At 38.9% G+C, this 23,132-nt stretch overlaps 1 long non-coding RNA gene across 2 annotated transcripts in view; it reads right to left on the reverse strand.

Moving 5' to 3' along the window:
- LOC140501812 (uncharacterized) overlaps nt 1-14,111 on the reverse strand; it is a 61,803-nt gene extending 47,692 nt beyond the window's left edge. The window contains exons 1-2 of one of the 2 annotated variants that reach the window (XR_011966364.1): nt 13,940-14,044; nt 10,736-10,789 (exon numbers count right to left, since the gene is read on the reverse strand). This is a non-coding gene — a long non-coding RNA (uncharacterized lncRNA). Of the gene's footprint in view, nt 1-10,735; nt 10,790-13,939 lie in introns of both variants that reach the window. The other variant, XR_011966366.1, reaches the window with a different exon arrangement.
- Between the last annotated feature and the right edge of the window lie 9,021 nt (nt 14,112-23,132).

Below are 23,132 nucleotides of genomic sequence, written 5' to 3' on the forward strand. Positions count from 1 at the left end.
TCTTTCTCCACGCTCTCTTCCTTGGTGATCCCATGGCTACTTTTGTTTCAGTTATAACCTGCATCTAGATGACTTCAAAATCTTTTCCTCTAATCCTGATGACTCAGAAGTCCACATTTCCAGATTCATAATGAACACCCCCAACTGGATGTACCAAGGACACATCGATCGGATGAATTTGGTTGAAGATAAAGTCATAATCTTTCCCCTAGACACTGTCTTGTTTTCCTGTTTCTGTTAATAACACTATTATCCCTCTAGGTTCAAAATCTTAGAGATATCTTTGACTCTTTTGCTTCCTTAACTATCTGCATGCAATTAATTGCTAAATCCTGTTGATTCCACCTTCATAATATATTTGATACCCACTCACTCTTCTGGACTCACAGAGCTGATGCCTCTCAGATATTTATCACTTCTGGCCTAGACTATTTTAATAGCCTTCTATTTACTCACCAGTGTACTCTTTTCTCATAATCACAAATTTTCATGGTTCCCAATTGCTTAAATTGGCACTTAAAAATGTCCACCATCTGCTTCCTACTTATATTTCCAATCAATTAACACGCACTTATCAAATATCTATTATGTTCCAAGCACTTTTTCAGGTTCTGAAGATAAAAGACAAAAATAAAGATTCCCTGCCCTAAAGGAGCTGACTTATTACTGGGGAGATATTTACATAACAAAGTATATTCAAAATAAATGCATTGTGGTTTTTTAAAGGTAAAGCATTAGTATCTCTGGGGGTCAGGAAAGGGTTCCTATGGAAAGTCATGCTCAAGCTAAACTTTGAAGGAAAGTAGAAATTCTAAAAGGCAAAGATGAGGAAGGAGGGCTTTTTCAGATAGATAGGCTGTGCAAAAATACAGAGAAGGGAGGTCATCTGTCAAGATGGTAAATGGCTAAATACTGAGTTTGGTTGAAGAGAGTGTGGGGAGAGGAATAAATGGAAGGGAAAAAGGCTGGAAAAAATGGATTTAGCCAGGTTGTAAGTTAGATGAAACAGATGAATTTGTTTTCATCCTTGAAGTAATAGGAAGTCACTTGTGTTTATTGACTAAGGAAACCACATGGTCAGACCTGTCTCTTAGGCATTGGTATGGAGGATATATTGGAGAAGGGAGAGACAAAGCAGGGAGAACAATTAGGAGACCAACAGTGAAGGTGATGAAGGCCAGAGCAAGGGTGTTGACTGTGAATGAAGGGAAGGAAATAGACTAAAGTGGTGTCAGAGAGCTAGAACTGACAAGACTTGGCAACTAATCCAATATGTGGGATGAGGGGGAATGAGGAAAAAAAAGATAGCTGTCAGGTTGAGAACCTGAATGACTTGAAGAATGGCGTGTTCTTGACAAAAAATAAAGGAAGTCTGAAAGAGCATAGGACTGGGGGCAGGGAAGGACAGGAAATAAAAAGCATTTCAGACTGGCATAAATTAAGTTTAGACCACCACCTACCACAATAACCTCAAAATGTATACATGATTCAAATATAGTCATTTAATTTAAAAATAGAGGAGGGAAAGATTTGCCTTTTTCATATCCTAGGGGGAAAATCTTCACAGCAAATACCTCTGATAAAAGTCCAAAATTCAGTGTACATAGGAAATTGTGATCCATAGGGAGAAACAAGTTGGTATAATGGGTAGAGAGCTGGCAATGGTATCAGAAAAACACAGTTTCAAGTCCTGACTCTGGGATATACTGATTGTATGACCCTTGGCAAATTACTTAACCTTTCATATATGCGTATATGTGTATGTAGACACATATTAATAAGAGCCATTCAGTGCCATATACACACACATAATAATATTAATAAAAGCCATTCAAAGGATAAACAGGTAGTTCAAAATGCAAGCTATTAACAATGATATGAAAAAAAGTGCTCCAGACCACTAATAACAAGAGAAATTCAAATTAAAACAATGCTAAGGACAATATATTGGCAAAAATAACGAAAAATGACAATGCTTATTGTTGAAGGGGCTGTATGAAGAAAGACTTATTAATTCGTTGGTGGTAGAGATGTGAAGTAACCCAATGTTTCTAGAAAACAATTAGAAACTATACGCAAAAGTCACTAAACTTTGATCCAACAATACTGCTATTAGGTATATATCCCCAAAAGGTCAAAGACAAATTACGTAAAAAAGAAATGCTAGAATGTTTTTGCACAAGAAAATTTTTCTCATCTTGGTCTATTCTCATCTTTACATTGAAAAGTACTATGTATCAAAGAATATGCTGATTTAATTTGGAGGGGCTTACTTTCTCCATCTCTTCATCTTCTGCAACATATACTGGTCCTTAAGTTGCAAATACTTTCAGGGTGTCCTTCTGCAAATACTTGCCATAAACACAGCCAAAAAGGTGACCAAATACCCCATGAAGTGATGTTTCTTGTTGCCTTTCATTGTTTGGTAGAACTCACTCAGTCAGTTCTTTGATTTTGTCTGTCTAAAGAGAATCTATGGGTCATCCTTATATTTAGCAAACAATCAACAAGCATTTATTAAGCACTTTCTACATGTCTGCCACCATGCTAAGTGCTGGGGATACAAAATCAGACAGAAAGACAGTCATTGTTCTCAAAAAGCTGACATTCTAATGGAGAAAGAACAACACATGAAAGGAATGTGAAGAAGGAAAAAGGGTATCCTCATGGGGGCATGGTGGGAAAGTCAGTAGAGGAGTAAGAAGCATGGCTTCTTCACAGAGGGATGAGGCATGACCAGCCTAGGACCATTCCCAAATGGAGGACCTCCAAAAAAGAACTAACCAATGGAAGAAGGGGGCCAACAGAGTGAGAAGGACCCAGGCACTCAGAGTGAGAAGGCAGTTGAGATCTGGAGGGGAATGAAACAAGAACAGACTGGGCTCTTCTCCAAAATGGAGGCCCTGAAAAGAACTTACTAATGGGGAAGGGGACCAGAATGGGACATTAGGATGGGGCTGGCAGAAGGCCGTTCTAGGGTAAGAAGGCAATTTATTAATGGCAGCAAAGTCCTCTTAGAACAACTTTAGCTACAACTCTTTACTATATTTTGATTTCATTGTGATAAAAATGTGAAGCTTGATATGATTCGATACCTTCAGTAGTATGTCCACTGATTGGTCATTGGACAAGGAACTCACACGTAAGACTACCAAAAGCCAAGTGAATAGATAATTCTTAGAACCCCCTTTTTGCCACTTGCCCCCACGATCACTGCAAAAGCAGAAGAGGACTTCACAGGACTTAGAGTCATTTTGTATTTTTATTTGTCTCCTGGACTGCCCTGGCCAAAGAATCCATCACTAAGTACCAAGTTTACTGGTAATGGGTCTTTCTGTCTCTTCATAAATTAGGCTTGGAGAATGGGCAAAAATCTGTTCTCAGAACCATCTGCAAGCCTTTCCAAGGTGGCTGAATCCATCAGAGTTTGTGTTCTATTAATATAGCCTTTGAAGGAGTACCCAGTATCACCTCCATGTTGTGATGAAGCATCAAGACACTATGGAGATTGCACACAGTGCTAACTGATACTGTGGGTTTTTTAATTTTTTTATTACATCATAAGATACATTTCAATATATTATGCCACTATATATGACATGGAATACAATAGCGTGTATGATATTTTGGGATATATAATATAAATAGAATATGTTCCTATGATATTGATATTATATATTTAATGCTATATAATAATGAATTATCTATTATTTTAATATATATCATGTCTTTTATTCATTTTTTCCATTTGGACACTGATTTGCTTTATTTACCACTATTAGTAAATTATTTCACATCTGATCTTCTGATTTTTCCTTAGTGAATATGGAAAATAGCATATTGGAGTCAAAGGTCCTGAGGCTAAGATGACATCACTGCCAACCCCTTCCAAGTGGTCTCAATGCTCAAATTTGAGCAGGACTTCTATTAATCCTATCTCACCTAAAGCATAACACTGAAGCATAATTTGGTCAGCACCAGACAGGACTTAATCCCCAGCTGAGATGTCAGCCTAAGCCAACTGACATTGGTTCGGTTGACCCTGACATTCTAAGTGTTCTTTGATTTCAGACAATACAGATTGGAGTCTACCTGTGATTTCATTAGTACAGAGAAATACTGGGTTAGGAAATTTCCTCTGACAAAGCAGGACATAAATCTCTCTATAACCTTTAGTTCTGATAGTTACTGAGATGACTGAGAGATCAAGTGACTGGTCAATTTCACACAGCAGGTATGTGTCAGATAGGAAGTGAACCCAGATCTTCCTAGTTCTGAAGCTATCTGTGTGTCTACTCTGCCACCTTGCTTTAATAGCTGTTGCTATTAAGGGTAACAGTGATAGGATAGTAGATTCCTTTATTTGAAAGGCAGTACAGCATAGTGGGAAGGAGTGGCTGACCTGGAAGTGAGAGACACCTGAAATTAGCTCTTGCCTCTAGTGCTCAATAGCACATGTAATGAGTGATGGGTCATGACTTCTTTGAATCTCAATTTTCTCATCTGTAAAATGGATAGAATACCCACAGCGTATTGTTACAAATATGAATTAAGCATGTAGGACAAGGGCTAAATAAATGTCATCTGTGATTATTTAAGCCATGTCATAATTTGGCATAATCTGTAAGAAAATATGGGTCCCTATCTTTTCTAACAATCCAAGCATTAGACCAGCCTTGGGATGCTAAGGGTTATTTCAGTTTGCAGCTTAATTTGGAGAAGAGCTTATTGTAAGAATTAGCGTCCTTAAGAGAATCTGCTCACTCACTTCCCTCTGGAGAAGTCCTTGATTCCTGGTGATGTGAAATGTATATGACCTGCCCCTCACCTGAGCTACATATGTCTTCTGTGAACCTAGGATTGTGGGTCTCTTTCTGGTGTTCAGTTGCTCCGTGCATAATATCAGGGGATGGAGAGGACCAGAAACTAGTTCTGCCTTAGTTAAGTTTCCAGCAAACCAGAGAGTCGTCTAGAGTAACAGTTGGCTAGATGTCCAAATGAGCTATGTTCTGAGGCTTACATCATCCCTCAGTAGAGGGAGGAAATGTAGTAAGGGGACAGGTAGGAAGAAGGTACCAACCATAATATGTGAACTCTAAGGATGGCATTGGCAGTGGCAGGAGGGAGGATATGGGAATGGAAGTAAGTATTTAAATAGCACCTACTGTCATACATTGCACTAAGTGCTTTACAAATATTATCACTGAGATGTAAGTGCTAGTATTATCCCAATTTTAGAGTTGAGGAAACTGAGGCAACCAGAGGTTAAGTGACTTGCCCAGAGTCACATAGCTATCAAATATCTGAGACCAGAATTGAACTCTGATCTTCCTGACTCCAGGGCCACAGAGTAGAAATAGCAAATATCTGTCAAGCAACCTAAGCTCTTGGTAGCTCCACTCCTAAATGTATTATCAACTAATTGGACCCAGTGCCTGGCTCAGGGTAAACACTTACCAAATGCTTGTTGACTGACTTGCTGACAACACCATCTGAAAGAGAATATTTGCTTCTGGAGGAAACCCACGAATATGCTTTCTGACAAAGCCAGCTTCACTGAGGCTCCAGCTTGGCTGATTCTGGGCTCATCTGTCATGCTAGTTCATTGATGCAGGATGGAAGAGCACATTTCCTGGGTAAATCCATCTGATTTCTCCAATGAAGCAAAGGCAGCATTTTCCAGCTGATGTATGGGGCATCCTTCCGTTTTTCTTTGTTCTCTGATTGTGAGCAGATGTTAGACTTCTTCTCATTATCTCAGGATACTGTATAATATTATTATGGTGTCAGGCTATTAGAGACAGTGAATGCTACCCAGTAACAGCCATAATTGAGGCTTAGAGCTGTGCTGTAAGTATGTAACCTTACTTAAGAGTGTTTGCAAATGCTTTCTGCAAACAGTTAAAGATGTTTTCAATTGTATGAGCAGCCACTTGCCCAGCCAAGATCACATAAAAGTCACTAGAGATATGGGCACAATCAACATATTTCTTAAGACTTCAATATTTTTTTCAGCTAGAGCATAGGGTCAATATGTGAGCCAGAAAGCTAGATGTACCTCACTTTCCATATTGTTCCAGGGAGAAAATTAATCAAATGCTGCAAAGCTGTACTCACATCTACCGTGATCTCAGAGTCCCAGAATTTAATCTGTCTTTGAAGTCACTTTACTATGCTAACAATTATCTGTCCAAGAGCCCATATTTGCAGCACAGAAACAACTAATGACAGATTCCTTCCACCCTGCCTGGAAAGAAAAAAAAAAAACCACTCAGCCAGCCCCTCAGGAAGTCCTCTGTCAATCCAAGGAAGGAGACACTCGCCACCTTGCAAATGGAGTTACTGGTCTTACTCTCCCTTAGATCTAAGCAGTTCTCCAAACATTTGGTGCAGGCACGTGGACCAAATCTGATGCTAGCAATACAGGACAGTAAGGAAAATTTAGTTTATGAGAGATTGTTTCCAGGCATAAACTATTAAAAGCCTGACTACTCTGAAAGTTTGGACTGAGGAAAGGAAAACTGAAATCAGACACTTTGAAAAGTACATACAGACCACTCTCCATCATTCAAAGAAGTATTCACTCAATCTACAGATTCTCTAGACCTCCCATTTCTCCCTATATTTCCCACAGACTACTCAGACAGTGCAACAGTTTGAAAATACTACAAAAGGTCATTCATTTAGACTCCACTAATCCAGAATTTGTGACAATTCTTCCAGTCTGGGCTGGAGTTGACTGCTGCATTATCTGGGGGGAAAAGATTTGCTAAGTAAATTAACAGCATAAACAATTTTTCAAGGCCAGCATAAGCTTCTATAAATGGACAAAATTTCCTAGTTCTTTAGCAGCGTGTGTTTGCATACAAAAAAAAAATCAGTGAACTAATGTTAGTGAATGTTTCATTCACTAAAGCAGGACCACTATGTAACAGATTTACTTAAAAGTTATTGCATTTCTTTGAAAAAGATTTTCAGACTTTTACAAAATAATTCCCCTCTTCAGTTGGAGTTAATAATAGTCCCATTTTGTTGGTTTAATATGAGGTTGGGGGGGGGTGATCTGTTGCTTTCTCCTTACTTTTCACTGTACAAAGCAGCATAGGTAATTAGAACTTAATTGTAGAGAAACTGGAGACACAATTTGGAGGACAGCCAGGTGGATAGAGTGCTGGACCTGGAGTCAGGAAGATGAGTGTTCCTGAGTTCAAATCTGGCTTTAGGCATAATAGCTGTGTGACCCTGGGCAAAGTCACTTAAGCCTGTTTGCCTCAGTTTTCTCATCTGTAAAAATGAGGAAATGGAAAACCAGTATCTTTGCCAAAAAAACCCCAAATGGGGTCAAGAAGAGTCTGACATGACTGAGCAATAATTTAGAGGACTTGAAATTAACACACACTAACTGTTGTACTCTCTCCTATTTCACCACTGGGTTGTTGTTTTAACTGTTCAAGCTAAGAAATCCTTTTATGGGAGAATGTCACTATATAAATTTGGTCTGGCTAAACGGTCCTACTTGTTCCTTCTCATGTGCAACATTCCATTTCCTGTCCCTGTGCCTGTGTACAGGCTGTCCCCCATGCCTGGAATACTTCCCCTCCTTACCTCTGCCTCTTAAAATCCCTGTCCTGCTTCAGGGCTCAGTTCAAATGCTACCTCTTATACACAGTCTCTGTCACAATCCGTTAAGTTGCTAGCGTTCCCTTCCCTTATGTTACTTTGTGTGTGTATGTGTATAACTTACTTATTTCTATGCCTGTTCTTTCCACCATGCCATTTCAATAGAATATATGCTTTTTAATAATATTTTCTTTTTTCTAATTTACATGTAAAGAAAAATTTTAACATCCATTTAAAAAAACGTCAGTATCAAATATTGTTTTTCCTCCTCCTCCCCCCTCTCTAAGACAGTAACTAATTTGCTACAGGTTACATATAGACAATCATGTAAAACATTTCCAAATTAGTATGTTTTGAAAAAAGAAATAGACCAAAAGAAAAAAACCACAAAATAATAAAATGAAAATAATATGCTTCAATCTGCATTCAGATGCCATCAGTTTTTTCTCTGGATGTAAATAGCATTTTTTCTTCATGAGTCTTTTGGAATTTTCTTCAATCATTATATTGCAGGGAATAGCTAACTCATTCATAATTCGCCATCATACACTGTTGCTGTTATTGTGTACATTGTTCTCCTGGTTGTGTTCATTTCACGTTGTATACATTCATGTAAGTCTTTCCAAGTTTTTCTGAAATTCTACCGGCTTGTCATTTCTTACAGTGCACTAAGTATTCTGTCGCCTTCATATGCCACAACTTGCTCAGTCATTCCCCAATGGATAAGCCTCCCCTCAATTTCTAATTCTTTGCCACCACAAAAAGAGCTGCTATAAATATTTTTGTACAAGTAGGCACTTATCCCTTTTCTTAAAATCTCTTTGGGATACAGACCTAGCGGTGATATTGTTGGATCAAAGGGTATGCACAGGTTTTTTAAAGCCCATAGGGCATAGTTCCACATTACTCTCCAGAATGATTGGACTAGTTCACAACTCTACCAACTGCATTAGTGTCCCAATTTTACCACAGCTCCTCCAACAGAATGTATGCTTCTTGAGGCTAAGGGCTATTTCCTTACTATCGTTGTATCCCTTGAGATTAGTCCAGTTCCTAAGTGTAATAGAATATTACTATGCTAAAAGAAACGACATACAAGATGAATGCAGATGAAATGATGCAAAGTGAATAAAACAGAGCCAGACAAACAATGTACACATTGACTACAACAATGCAAATGTAAAGAACAACAACCCAAAACACAAGAAAATGAATACTGCAAAATAACGAAGAAAAATCTTGACCCCAAGAAAAGTTATATATGAGAAGACATCTCTCCCCAACAGTTTTCAGAGGTGCTAGGGGGTTCAGTTGTGAAACACTGAATATTTCATTGATTCTTTTTAATATATCGATTAGTTGTGTTGAATTTTTTTTCTCCTGTCTTTTTTTAAATTCTTTTTTAAAAGGAATGACTTTCTGGGAGGAGATGGGGATGAATATGACAGGAAATAAAGCAATATTAAAACAAAAGATATTCCTTCAAAAATTATTTTAAAAATAGATAGGAGTGTAGGCAATTAAAAGTTTCATCCAAGTATAAGAATGTTGCACTGAATAAATCAGAGGCATCATTTAGATATGAACAAGTGGTAGACAAGGCCTACTGAATCAACCAATTTATCAAGGCCTACCAACTCACGAACCAACCAACTAAAGATATTAAACTAAATATTAAAAACCTACTAATCAAGCTGTGAAAGGATGAGAGCCATTAGATAACGTGAAATGACATTGTTGAGTTAGGGAGAGATTTAAGGTTGGCAATTGTCTGAGGACACTCTGTCACATCTTGTGGATTTTGTATAAAAGATGGAGCTAGTTCAGCTCAGATTATCTGGCAACCTAGAGAAGAAAGCCAGTTTCAGTCAAGCTTCTGAGAAGGAATTTCTGGGAGAAGGAAAGCTTCCATATACCCCTGAACCAGAGTAAACTTCATGAACTTTTAGATTTAGATTTCTCATTCATTTTTTTGGATTTGTGCTTCTCATTAACATGTTGACAGTAATGTCTATATTCAGAACCAAGGACAGCTAGACATGCTGAGAAAAGGTAACTTCAGGATTCCATGAGTCCAACAGAAATCTACATCATGCTTAAGGGGAACTTTATGAGGATCTCACAAAGGGGAAATAAGAACTTTCAGGAAAAAAGACTTCTAGTAGCTGTGAATGCTATAACATTGTCTACATTTGAGCATGTTTTCCCTAGTTCTGCATGTATTTGTAAAAGAGTGTGCTCCTGGTTTGGGGTGGGAGTGGTTTGGAGGAGGAAGGGAGAATAATGTTTTATATTAACTGATAATAGTATTACAAAATACTTGTTTTTAGAAGCTAATCAAGTTTGGTTGGCTAATTGATATCCACTGAAAAACATTGGGGGAGGCACAGCAGAGGTAACTGTGAGCTATAGTACTAGATAATTACCTTCTTCAAGGTCCCTTATAATCCTTAGGGAACAAATGGCAAGTCACCTTTTGGGGACCCAGCCTGCCAATGCCAGTGGGGGTTGAGAGAGTGACCTGAGAGCCTATCATACTACAAGAAATGTTTATTGAGGGCCTGTTATATGCAACATACTTAGGGGGATACAAAGATGTATAAAACATTGTCTCTAACATCCAGGAGGTACAATGTGGTTGAGAAGATGAAATATGAAGACAAATAATTACTATACCAAGAAGTCACCATTGTTGACCATCATCTCTTGGAACTGTTCTCTTGTTCATCTTAGTCTTTCTCTACATATAGGGCCAGCTGCCCGTTTCATCTAGTATCCATCAAGATGATCTTGGTCACAAGGACCAGAGTAAAATTAAGGCTCACTTCAAATCAAATTCAAAATTTTTAAAACCAGCTTGGAATAAAAATTTAGAGGAAAAACAAGATATTTTTGTAATATTGAGATAGGCTTTGGTACTTTGGGGTATTAAATTTAATAATCTTGGGATCACTAAATTCCTTGACCAGTGTTACCTCTAAACAAGGCAATCTGCCTCTTTGCAAGTGTTCATGACATTTTAATAATTCCATCAGGACAGCTAAGTGGTACAGTGATAAAATTCTGGCTCTGGAGTCAGGAGGACCTGAATTCAAATTGAGCCCCAGATACTTACTGGCTATGTGGTCCTGGACAAGTCACTTAACCCTGTTTGCCTGCATTTTCTCATCTGTAAAATGAGTTAGAAAAGTAAATGGCAAACCATTTCAATATCTTTGCCAAGAAAAACCCAAATGGGGTTATAATAAGTTGGACATTACTAAAATGACTCAACAATGACAATAGTTACATCAGCTAATCTGTGACTTCATCAACATGGGTGTTGAATGGTACAAATTCTAAGTCATTTATCCCTGCCCATCCCTGTACCTTTATGTCCTCTCCTCCCTATATGTCCTCTCCTTCCTCCATGGAGGGTCCCATTAGTAGAGTGGGGACATTGCATGGACGCCAATGGGGCATGTAGGTGGTTCATCAGTTCCTCATTCTTACAATATAAATAGATTATCTTTTTTTAAAAAAAAATCAGCCATACATTTCTGGAATGACATCCTTACAATGTTTATCTTACATAATCCCTTATTAGAATGTTATAAAATTTATACTCATTAGATATAGTTTAGAAATAAATGTATCACTCCACAGCATATAAATGCACTCTGAGGAAACTTGAATGGAAATGCATTCTAAAAGGCTCTATCTTAATCAGATGGCTACCCGCCCACCATGAGCCTCTCTTTTGCCTACGGGATGACCTTCAATTCATTTCTTAGGAAACTGAGCTATTGCATGACTTGCAGCCATAAAACAGCACCAGGAGAATACTGGTATTAAAAAGATGGGCCTTTGTTTCAGAGAGAAGCTTGGGTTCACGAAAAGGACTGCATAATTTCCCAAAGGCGATCTATCCCACTCATTCCCTTCCTGTCCATTTGCAATGTGTGTCCTAGATATATGTGCTGATGGAGAAGCTTTATGAGTTGTCTATCCAGCTATATATCACAGCCCCAAAAAGGGAATTCTTTATCTACTGGGTTTTTTTTCCTCATTGGAGAGTTAGATGATTTCTTATATTTCTGATTTCTAATAAATAAATCTAGACATGGATATAGAGAGGAATAGAAATACGTATATATCTGCCTTTATCAGATAAACTTAAAATGTAGAATTTTAAGTAACAGGAGTGATAAAGAGAATATTAATTTTACTCTACTTGTAGCCTCAATATAATGAACTATCAAGATAACATTAATAGCAATTGCAATCAGAGTAGCTGGTATTTATTTTTCACCTCCTATGAGCCAGGCACTACACTAAGCACTTCCCAAACATTATTTCATTTGCTCCTCAGGAGGACCAAGAGGCAGGTGCTATTATTGTCACCATTTTACAGTTGAGGGAAGTGAGGCAAACAGAGGTGAAGTGATTTACCCAAAGTAAGTGCCTGAGGTGGGATTTGAACTTGACTCTATCCATTGCACCACCCAGCTGCCTCTATGAAGTGCATCAAACACCAGGGAGTGACTGCTCTTTGTTGTTGTTCAGTCATGTCCAACTCTTCATGGCCCTGTTTGGGGTTTTCTTGGCAAAGATCCTGGAGTGGTTTGCCACTTCCTTCTCCAACTCGTCTCACAGATAAGAGAACAAAGGCAAACAGTTAAGTGAGTTGCCCAGGGTCACACAGCTAGAAAGTATTTGAGGTTGGATTTGAACTCAGATCTTCCTGACTGCAGTCCTGGTGCTCGATCTGCTACACGAGCCAGCTAGTTGTCTTGCTCTAAGAAACACTAAGTACCTGAAACAAATCGTCAGAGCAGTGAATATCAAATCAAGAAATCCCTGGCTGTGGGATAAATACCTGAGATATAAAAGGTGATAAGAAAAAAATCAACAGTGAAAAAAAAATGTCAAAGGAGGAGAAATACTACCATGTCCTACAAAGGACAAAAGGACTTCTAGGGTAGAGGCAATGACAACACTAATTTAGGCAGAGGACTCGCATCTGGTCTGGTTCTGAAATTTGTTGGCTGTGTGACCTTGGGCAAAAGACAGCTCTTTGGCATTGCAGTTTCCAAGGAGAGGAATTGAACTTAGATGATATCTAAGTTTCCTCCCACTTTGAAATCCAGATCCAATAACTATAGATACTACCAAGAATAATGCTTCTCTCCAGGAGCGTGACAGTATATGATTAACAATCAGCTTGGGGTTGTGGGGAGATGTAGTCAGAACACACTTTTAAGTTTAATGTACATTATTAATATTTTCCACATCACTTTATTAAGACTAGACATTCAGCAAAACAAATCAAGTCCCAAGCTATAATGTGTGATGATTTTGCGGGGTAAGAGCTCACAATGAAAATTTAACAATCAGCTCTCAGTAGCCACTAGAAGCAGTCTCCAGCATCAAACCTCTTATGTCAGGGTGGAGCACTATTTCAATACCTTTTTTGCAAATTTTTTTCAACTCATTCCATAGATGAATTCCTTCCATGGGAACATAAAATGAAGCCAATTTACTGGGATGTATTTATTTTTGTAAAGTGAGGTGTACCTGTTGTCAAGAGGCTCCATGTTCCCACAGGTGCTCAAAAAGACCCACGTGCTACAAGGGTTCTTTCTCAGAGAGCATTACAACCTAGAGCTGGAAAGGACATTAGAGGCCATCTGGTTGCACCCCCTCATGTGATTAATGTGAGAACTGGAGCCTAGAGAAGCTAAGTCTCTTATCCAAGTCCATGTGCCTCCTAAGTGGTAGAGCTGGGCTTTCACCCTAGATCCTTCCACCGATCCTTCCACATTTACCCTCCATTGCACTGCTCCAAGATATACAGTCACCATGTGATGGTGAAAGTTAGTATGATTACCAGTTGTTTAAATCAGAGTAGTAAACATGTCAGCAAGCAATTAAGAGAAAGTACTACTGAAATGCCATTTGTCTCTGAACAGTTGCTCTCACATGAAAAACACCACAAAGGAAAACTAGAACCTTCTAAGTTGTTTCTATTAGAGCACTGGATGTGTGTCAGAGAACCTGGTCCAAATCCTGCCTCTAACACTTATTGCCTGTGTGATCTTGGGCAAATCACTTAATCTTCCTGTATCTCCATTCTCTTCATCTCAGAAATGAGGGGTTTGAGTTAGATGGCCTCTGATCTTCCTCTAAGCGCTAGGCTATGAACCTAGCTTTGGAGAATTTTAACCAAGTTAAAGGAGCATAGGATCATAACTTCCAAGTTGAAAAGGACCATTGAAGTCATCTTTCATTTTACAGATAAAGAAACTGAGACTCCCCCCAAAAAAGTTAAACAACTTACCTAAGGCAATATAGCAATTAAGCAGGGATGGAGTAAGTGAAGATCTCTGTTGGTCTCTTTAATTCATACCAACTAGGGAGAGGAAGAGGAAAGAGTGGCCGAAATCAGCGATGTCTAAAATAGAGATTATCATTGTTTGTCTTTCGTTTTGAAAGAGGACCCATGACATCATGGGGTGATGTCCTGACTCTCTCTTTTCCAGAGTTGTTAAAGTCCAGAGGTAGGATTTATTCTTAAAGAAACAGTTGTCAAAGCTTTCCTAAATAGAAACTTTGACATATCTAAACATACTAACCATTTCTTCAGAGCTTTATAGCTACTAAGTGCTTTCCTTATAGTGATCCTATGTTGTAGGGTATGGTAAATATTCTCATTTTATAGACAAGGAAACTGAGGCTTAGAGTGTTTAAATGACTTAAATGAGCTGATAAGTTTCTCCTGACCATAGTTATAACTAGCAGTTCTAGCACTCAGGGCAACCTTCACAAAATGGGGACAACAGGTCCTGGTCAACTAAGATAAATTTTGTTAAGATTTGTAGACACTTAAGGACATATAATCTTGGATGGGGAGAGACCCTAGGATACCACCTCATGGGAGGAAGACAGAGACCCTGCCTCATGGACAGAGTGAAGTCAGTTCAGGGAAGGAATTCCCCTGCAGGGGAGAGGAGAAAGGTCAGAGAGTAGGAGGTTGGCTGAAGTTGAATTCAGCTGGAATGGGAATACCAGGAAAGGAAATGGGCCACTCAGTAGCTTCCTATTTTAATTAATTATTCTTCATAACTAAAGGCTATGCTCAGTTATTTCTAACTGTTCATGGAATGTAAGTGCTGCCTGCCCTCTCTAAATTTCATTGTCCTCAAACAAAGCTATGATCATCCCACCCTAGATACATCTTTGTTCCCCACTCCAAGTCCAGTGTTCTCTCAAGCAGCCTCTTCAAACTGGGTGGATAACTTATTATTCTGCCTAAATAATAGTCATTTATAATTATTTTCATGAAAAGGGAGGCTTCTGTGGTCATTTTAAGCATGCTGGGAAACAGTTTGTTTTCTCAAGTAGGCTAACGTGAACTTATTTGTATTCTCATTTGTTTAGCAAACCTTTCTGCCTCCTCAGATGTGAGGTTTAATCCTCAACTGAGTCCTGGTCTGAATTTTGAATTCTGTATCAATGGGATTGAATAAATAGCATTTTACTGTATATTCAGCTTGTGTTGGCTAATCACCACTGACCTCCAGTAATAATCTCACATGGAGGCAAACCCAGACTCAGGTGTGGTTCCAGATGGAGCCAAGTCTCTAGCAGAGGCAGGAGAGAGAAGAGGTAAAAAGAAAGGAGAAAGAGCCATCCGACTCAGCACTGCCCTGGGAGATCTAACCTAGGTCTCGGTTATTCTGTGTGCAAGAAGCCCAGGGATGACTGCCACAGAGACTTTCCCAAGACTGAGAGATTGACCTTAGTAGACCTCACCTTTCATAGACACAGACAGCAAAGGACAGAAACAAATCTCCCCAATGGTTGGTGTAAATGCTTCTACCTAGTCTCAGATGAAACAGTCACTGTGCCAGAGGAGTAATAATTTAACAGCTCACTGAATAGACTTATATTTGTATTCGCTTGTGGCTAAAACATTGGGTGCACATTTGTTTACCACAGGGTTTGGCAGTAGGCCAGGACTGGGAGTCAGATGCTATAGGTTTGCTGTTACACTATGCTGACATCCTTTGTGGCCACTTAGCTTACAAACCTAGAAATTCATTTCCCTTTTTTTTTCTTTAAGAAGAGTGAAGGCGGGGAGATTCCCAAAATATACTCCAGTCAGATTTTATAAGAAATCCTGTGTGGTCTCCTAGTATACATGAGAAATTGATCCAAAAAGATAGGGAGCTCATCCAGTCCATGTAAATATATGCCACATGCTTTCCCACTAGTTTACTCTCTTGCTTTTTCTGGAGATGTGTTTTTCTTTATTTCCATTCTTCATTGTACTGTGTTTTTGGTTCTGTTTTCTCCCTCACCACAAAAAAATATCCTATTTCCTTCTGAACTGTCAAAGGGCAGGATGTGTTTTCCAGTGGTGTTCTGAACATGGAGCAATCTTATCTTTGTTTAGCCCCTAAAAATTAAAATGGTCATTTGAACCCAAATCTAGCAATAGCACTTGGGGAACAGCTCACTGGAACACACCTGCCCAGGCCATAATACCACAGTGAGGGCAGGAACAGAAAATAAACAAATCTTCCAGCAGGAATGGATTTCCTGCCATCAGACAAGACTTTAATTCCAAGTAATGAGTCAGAATACTTGGTGATACCATGTATGTGCCTTACGATGGCTGGGGTTCTTGACTTTCTTTGTCAGTTTTTCATGAGTGAGGTGGAAGGCAAGGAGGAATCACAGTAAAGAGAATAACCAATCTCTTAAGTGTTTAGGTGATTCACTTTTGGAAATCCTTTGCCAAAATTCATAAGTGGGCTGGAAGGTAGAAGTAGTTGTAAACATGTTGGGGAAGGGAAGGAGCCACAAGGGTGGGTGGGAAGTAAAAGTCAGACGAGTGAATGGTGAAGAAGGTTGTTCAAACTCTTTGTTGGAGTTCTATCTCCTTTCTTTTTCCTTATCATTACCCAAGTATATATCAGAGAGTTGATAGTTGGGTCACTGATATGTAAGATTAAAACAATCTGAAAAGCAGAGGGTCTAAATAAACCCTCTGACTCTAGATATGTCTACATAAGTGACAAAAATCAACCTGACCAATTATTCAGCAGCTGGAAAAGGGGTATTGATAATGTATTGATATTTTGATATACCCATGAATTATTTTAAATTCAATAAAAATATGTAAGTTTCATGATCTACCCCACCCCACCCCCATCGATGGAATGGGGCCCAAGCAGACTGAATGGTATGGTGGAAAGAACACTGACTCTGGAGTCAAAGGTCCAGAATTCCAAACTTGGCTCTGGCATTTATTACCTCTATAACCCTTGACAAGTAATGTAACCTCCCTGGATCTCAATTTCCTCATAAATGAAGGAACTGACTTAGATGGACTCTGAAGTTCCTTCCAGTTCCAACAATTCTATGACCCTGAGGGAGGAAGGAAAGAAGGAAGAGAAGAAAAAGGAAGGAAAAGAGAATGGAAGGAAAAGGGAAAGAAAAAGGAAGGGAAAAGGAAGAAAAAGAAAAGAGGAAAGAAGGAAGGAAGGAAGGAAGGAAGGAAGGAAGGAAGGAAGGAAGGAAGGAAGGAAGGAAGGAAGGAAGGAAGGAAGGAAGGAAGGAGGGAAGGAGGGAAGGAGGGAGGAAGGGAAGAGCTTCCTTTCAAACAAAAATTTGCTCCCACCTTTATAAATGGATGGAATTTCTTGTCTACTATCCAAAGATGAAAATGTCAGGGAATCCTCCAAATATAGGTCAATCACAGTGAGTTCTGTTATAATATTACATATTCACTCCCTAAAAGCTGACTTATGGAAAATCACACAATAAAAACCACAGTGCTTATGGGGAAAATGGGATTAGGAGCTCAGTGTTCAAAAACTCTATCAGTGACATTAAAAAAAAAGATAGGAACCTAATAAAAACAGTAGACAGTTTTATGTACATTAAATGATTAAGAAATATATAAATACTACAATAAATAAATGAGGCAGTCCAAGACCTCAGGCTGCTGCTTGGGTGGGCAGGCAAAATTTTCTGAAAGTTGGACAGGATGAAACTCTGGGCCTGGGGCCAGAGACCATGGAGAAAGCGACTTGGAATGGTTCAGTCCAACCCTCCCCTGGTCATATCCCCTATTATACCAGAAGATAGACAATAAATATGGTACTTTACCTGAAAAAAAAAACCTGAATTTTACTTGCAGAAGTGGGAGTCAAAAGGATATTAGCTTGTGAGTTATTGTGAAGTGGTACAGTTTTCTGCATTCTCACTATTTCTTGTAGAAAAAAATCTCACATAAGCAAACTCAAAATTCTAGTTATGCTCAAATTGTTTCCTAATATATCAATCAACTTGGAACAAATTCTCATTTTCAAAACAAGTGTTACAGCAAAAGTGACTTGTATGATTCTGCTTTTTTGTACAAAGCATTCAGAGTTTACATAAATGAATAAAACATAAACACAAAAATACAGAAGCTAAGGGGAAAAAAGGAAGGGGAGGGGAGGGGAGGGGAGGGGAAGGAAAGGGAGGGGGAGGGGAGAGGAGGGGAGGGGAGAGGAGGGGAGGGGAGGGGAGGGGAGGGGAGGGAAGGGGAGGGGAGGGAAGGGAAGGGAAGGGAAGGGAAGGGAAGGGAAGGGAAGGGAAGGGAAGGGAAGGGAAGGGAAGGGAAGGGAAGGGAAGGGAAGGGAAGGGGGAAAAACAGGGCCACCAAAGGGTCCTGGGATGTAAAAAGCAACTTATTATCAATTAGGTCATTATTGAATAAGCCACCAGAAAGTCCCATACTCTTTATTCTGCCTTTATAGAATGTTGCAAAGACTCTGCCTCATATTTATGTTCATGACTTATTCATGCACAGCAAATATATACAACAGACTTGAGTTAAACTTCCCTGGTATTTGATGTCCCCATGAAAACTGTTCTGTCTTGAACATATACCACCACACAATAATGTCAAGAACAATTTATTTCAGGGAGAAATTTTAAGTCCTTTGTGATTCTGCCTGGCTTTAGATTCATTATAGATTTATTATTATTTCTCCTAAATAGTTGCTTTGGCTTCCCAATTAAAGAAGAAGTCATATCAAAAAATTTTATTAATCCTTCAGTGTACATAAATGAAGTCAAGTCATATGGCACCACAAAAAAACACATTAAGCAGCTTGCTCTTGTCATGGAAGCTTCCTCCCATAGTATCGGAATGTGATCTAAATTTGAAGAATATAAAATTCTTAAAGTTTGCCAAGAAAGAATAAACACTGAAGGCTTCCAGTTTTAATCTGGTGATCAAATTAAACCAAAGAATGAAGGCAATGCTTATAAATGCCACCTCTAGGCAAAGCACACTGACCATTTAGTTATTGAGGTAAAAGTTGTACTTAAACATGTTAAGAGGCATGACCAGGTGCCAAAGGTCAGTGATGGACTTCTTTCATCTGGCCAGGAAGGGAGAGGGGCCTTCCCATAGCTCTGGCCTCAGGCAATGGCCCGCAGAGGCCACATCAGGCAAGAAGCAGCAGTTCCCATCTCAGCCCCTACAGCAGCCCACATCCATTGTTGGATTGTAAAACTCCTGGGGGCACTGAGGAGCTGAATATTACCTCAGCCCTGTGTAGAGGCCCTGAGGGAGCTAGTCCTTGTCTCACACTGAATGGTGGCCCTGCCACCACAGCTTGACTGAATCCCAGCCCCCTAGTGCTGGCTTGGCAGAACTGGAGGCCAGGTGGCTGTGGAGAGGTAACTGTTAAGATTCTGGGCACAAAAATCTCTCTCTGCTCCCAGATGCTTGATTGTGTCACCTTGGAGAAACTGAGATTTTACAGATTCTCACAGTATACCCTACTCTTGACAAAGGACCCAAAAGTCAAGTAACTGGTTGGGAAAATGCCAAAAAGGGGGAAAAAAAATAAGACCATAGAAGGTTACTTTCTTGATGAACAGATATCTCCTCCCTTCCTTTCTGATGAGGAAGAACAATGCTTACCATTAGGGAAAGACATAAAAGTCAAGGCTTCTGTATCCCAAACATCCAAAATAAATATCCAATGGTCTCAAGACATTGAAGAGCTCAAAAAGGATTTTAAAAATCAAGTAAGAGAGATGGAGGAAAAACTGGAAATAGAAATGAGAAATGAAAGAAAAGCATGAAAAGCAGGTCAACACCTTGCTAAAGGAAATTCAAAAAAATTCTGAAGAAAATAACATCTTTAAAAATAGGCTAACTCAATTGGCAAAAGAGGTTCAAAAAGCCAATGAGGAGAAGAATGCTTTAAGGAGCAGAATTAGCCAAATGGAAAAGGAGGTTGAAAAGCTCACTGAAGAAAATAGTTCTTTCAAAATGAGAATGGAACAGATGAAGGCTAATGGCTTTATGAGAAACTAAGAAATCACAAAACAAAACCAAAAGAATGAAAAATTGGAAGATAATGTGAAATATCTCATTGGAAAAACAACTGACCTGGAAAATAGAGCCAGGAGAGACAATTTAAAAATTATGGGACTACCTGAAAGCCATGATCAAAAAAAGAACTTAGACATCATCTTTCATGAAATTTTCAAGGAAAACTGCCCTGATATTCTAGAACCAGGGGGCAAAATAATATTGAAAGAATCCACTGATCACCTCCTGAAAGAGATCCAAAAAGAGAAACTCCTAGGAACATTGTGGCCAAATTCTAGAGTTCCCAGGTCAAGGAGAAAATATTGCAAGCAGCTAGAAAGAAACAATTCAAGTATTGTGGAAATACAATGAGAATAACACAAGATCTAGTAACTTTTACATTAAGGGACTGGAAGGCATGGAATATGATATTCCAGAAGTCGAAGGAACTAGGACTAAAACCAAGAATCACCTACCCAGCAAAACTGAGTATAATACTTCAGGGGAAAAAATGGCCTTTCAATGAAATCGAGGGCTTTCAAGCATTCTTGATGAAAAGACCAGAGCTGAAAAGAAAATTTGACCGTCAAACACAAGAATGAAGAGAAGCATGAAAAGGTAAACAGCAAAGAGAAGTCATACGGGACTTACTAAAGTTGAACTATTTACATTCCTATAGGGAAAGACAATATTTGTAACTCTTGAAACTTTTTTCAGTATCTGGTGGGTAGCTGGTGGGATTACACACACACATACACATACAGAGAGAGAGAGAATGCGCGCACAGGGTGAATTGAATAGGATGGGATCATATCTTTAAAAAAATGAAATTAAGTGGTGAGAGAGAAATATATTGGGAGGAGAAAGAGAGAAATGGAATGGAGCAAATTATCTCTCATTAAGGAGGCAAATAAAAGACTTTTCAGGGGAGGGAAAAAGGGGGGAGGTTAGAGAAAAAACGAAGCTTATTCTCATCACATTTGAGTAAAGGAAGAAACAAAATACACACTCATTTTGGTATGAAAACTTATATTACAATACAGAAAAGTAGGGGAGAAGGAGATAAGAGGGTTGGGGGATGATGGAAGGGAGGGCAGTGGGAGGAGGGAGAAATTTGAAGTCAACACTCTTGGGGAGGGACAGGATCAAAAGAGAGAATAGAAGCAATGGGGGGCAGGATAGGATGGAGGGAAATATAGTTAGTCTTACACAACACGACTATTATGGAAGTCATTTACAAAACTACACAGATATGGTCTATATTGAATTGCTTGCTTTCCCAAAGGGAATGGGTGGGGAGGGAGAGATGAAGAGAAGGTCGAACTCAAAGTTTTAGGAACAACTGTTGAGTATTGTTCTTGCAACTAGGAAATAAGAAATATAGGTAATGGAATATAGAAAGTTATCTTGCCCTACAGGACAAAAGAGAAGATGGGGATAAGGGAAGGGAAGGATATTAGAAGGGAGGGCAGATTGGTGATAGGGGCAATTAGAATGCTTAATGTTTTGGGGTGGGGGGAGGGAAATGGGGAGAAAATTTGGAACCCAAAATTTTGTGGAAATGAATGTTGAAAACTTAAATAAATAAATTTAAATAAAAAATACACTATGCATTAATAGGTCAGTCCATCCAATGCCCCTTCAACAATTATCATTTTCAATTCTGGTCATTTTTTTAATATTGCATTACATTTTCACTTATCTTGTTAAATATTTCCCAATTACATTTTTTAAAAATTTTCTTTTTAGTTTCAAATTCTCTCCAATATTAATGAAATACACTGCCCATTATCCAAAGGTAGCAAAATTAATATTTCTGCAATAAAAAATGGTGAAGACAATTGATAGGCATTCTCAAGGCACGTGAGAAAGATCAAAAACTTACAGAATTACTTTTAAAACAAGCAGTCATTTCATAAGCCATAGTAAAAACTGAAAACAAATAAGCACCAATAGATTTATCAAATATAATTATAAATGGTTTACCTCTGTGTAGTAGAGGCTGAACTTGCTTACAGTTTCATGGAGGCATGCTTCAAGTTGTTCTTGGCAATTGCATGGGAGATCTGGGTCCTACTTCCAGCCATGTGGTGGTCCAACACTGAAAGGACTTTGCGTTTTGGTATGATATAATAAACCCTGAATGGTCTCTTGGTCTGCCTCTGTCCTATAAAGGTTTGCAGAATATTGCATCAGTTAAAAGAAAAGAGAAGGTAAAGCTTAAGATCTCTTTCTTCCACACTCCAAATGGCATCTAGTAACTTTGATGCTTACAGTGAGGGGTAGGAAAGGGCAGACCTTTCTCCATACCAACATTATGTTGATCATGGTCATCTGGCAGTTAGTGCAGGTATACTCAATTAGGCAAAGATACCAGGTCCCTGACTGCCTTTTCCATCATTGTGTTCCACCTTTCTGATCAAAGATGAATTATTACCTGTCCTGAGATAAATGTGTCCAGGCTTGGGGATGACCTCATGAGTTCATGGTACCTAGAGACCCTGGGTTCTATCTGGCTGGTGGCAAGGGTTGAGTCTGACAAGTAAACCAAGCATTCTCAGAGAGGATAGATGCTCTTAAGAAAATTGACCCAAGATTACTTCTTTTACCCACAGACATGTGCAAGGAGGAGTTTGCACAGTATAGAGCCAAAATGAAATGTAAAATGCTTAATTAGCAGTCCCACAAATTGCTTTATACTCTGATGAGCTTTGAATATCAGCCTCTCAGCAGATTGTAACTGCAGGTATAAGTTGTTACTGAATTCTATTTTAAGTTTTTCTGTTAATGTGCACTGAGTCTTTTATGCTTAGCATCTCTTTTAGATAGAACAAATTATCTTCTGTTGCCAGATTTATATTGTATGAAGAATAGTTTTTTTACTCCTACTTTTTGAGGAAACCCTAGATTTGACAATAACAAAAGCTATAAGGATATTTTCCCCAAGGTGTTAGAATTGGGGTTTAACAAGTCAAAGAGTATGAGAAAGGAGATTCTAGCTCGACTCACTAAAGACAAAGTTCCCACAGGACTGAAACCATACCAAATATATGCTTGAGTCCATAGTAGAGAGTGTCTTGGTGGCAAAGGAAATGACATAATATCCCATTCCCTAGGGATCCAGAATTACTTAACATTAGATGTG

This window comes from Notamacropus eugenii, chromosome 4, assembly GCF_028372415.1.
Source record: "Notamacropus eugenii isolate mMacEug1 chromosome 4, mMacEug1.pri_v2, whole genome shotgun sequence".
Classification (NCBI taxonomy): domain Eukaryota; kingdom Metazoa; phylum Chordata; class Mammalia; order Diprotodontia; family Macropodidae; genus Notamacropus; species Notamacropus eugenii.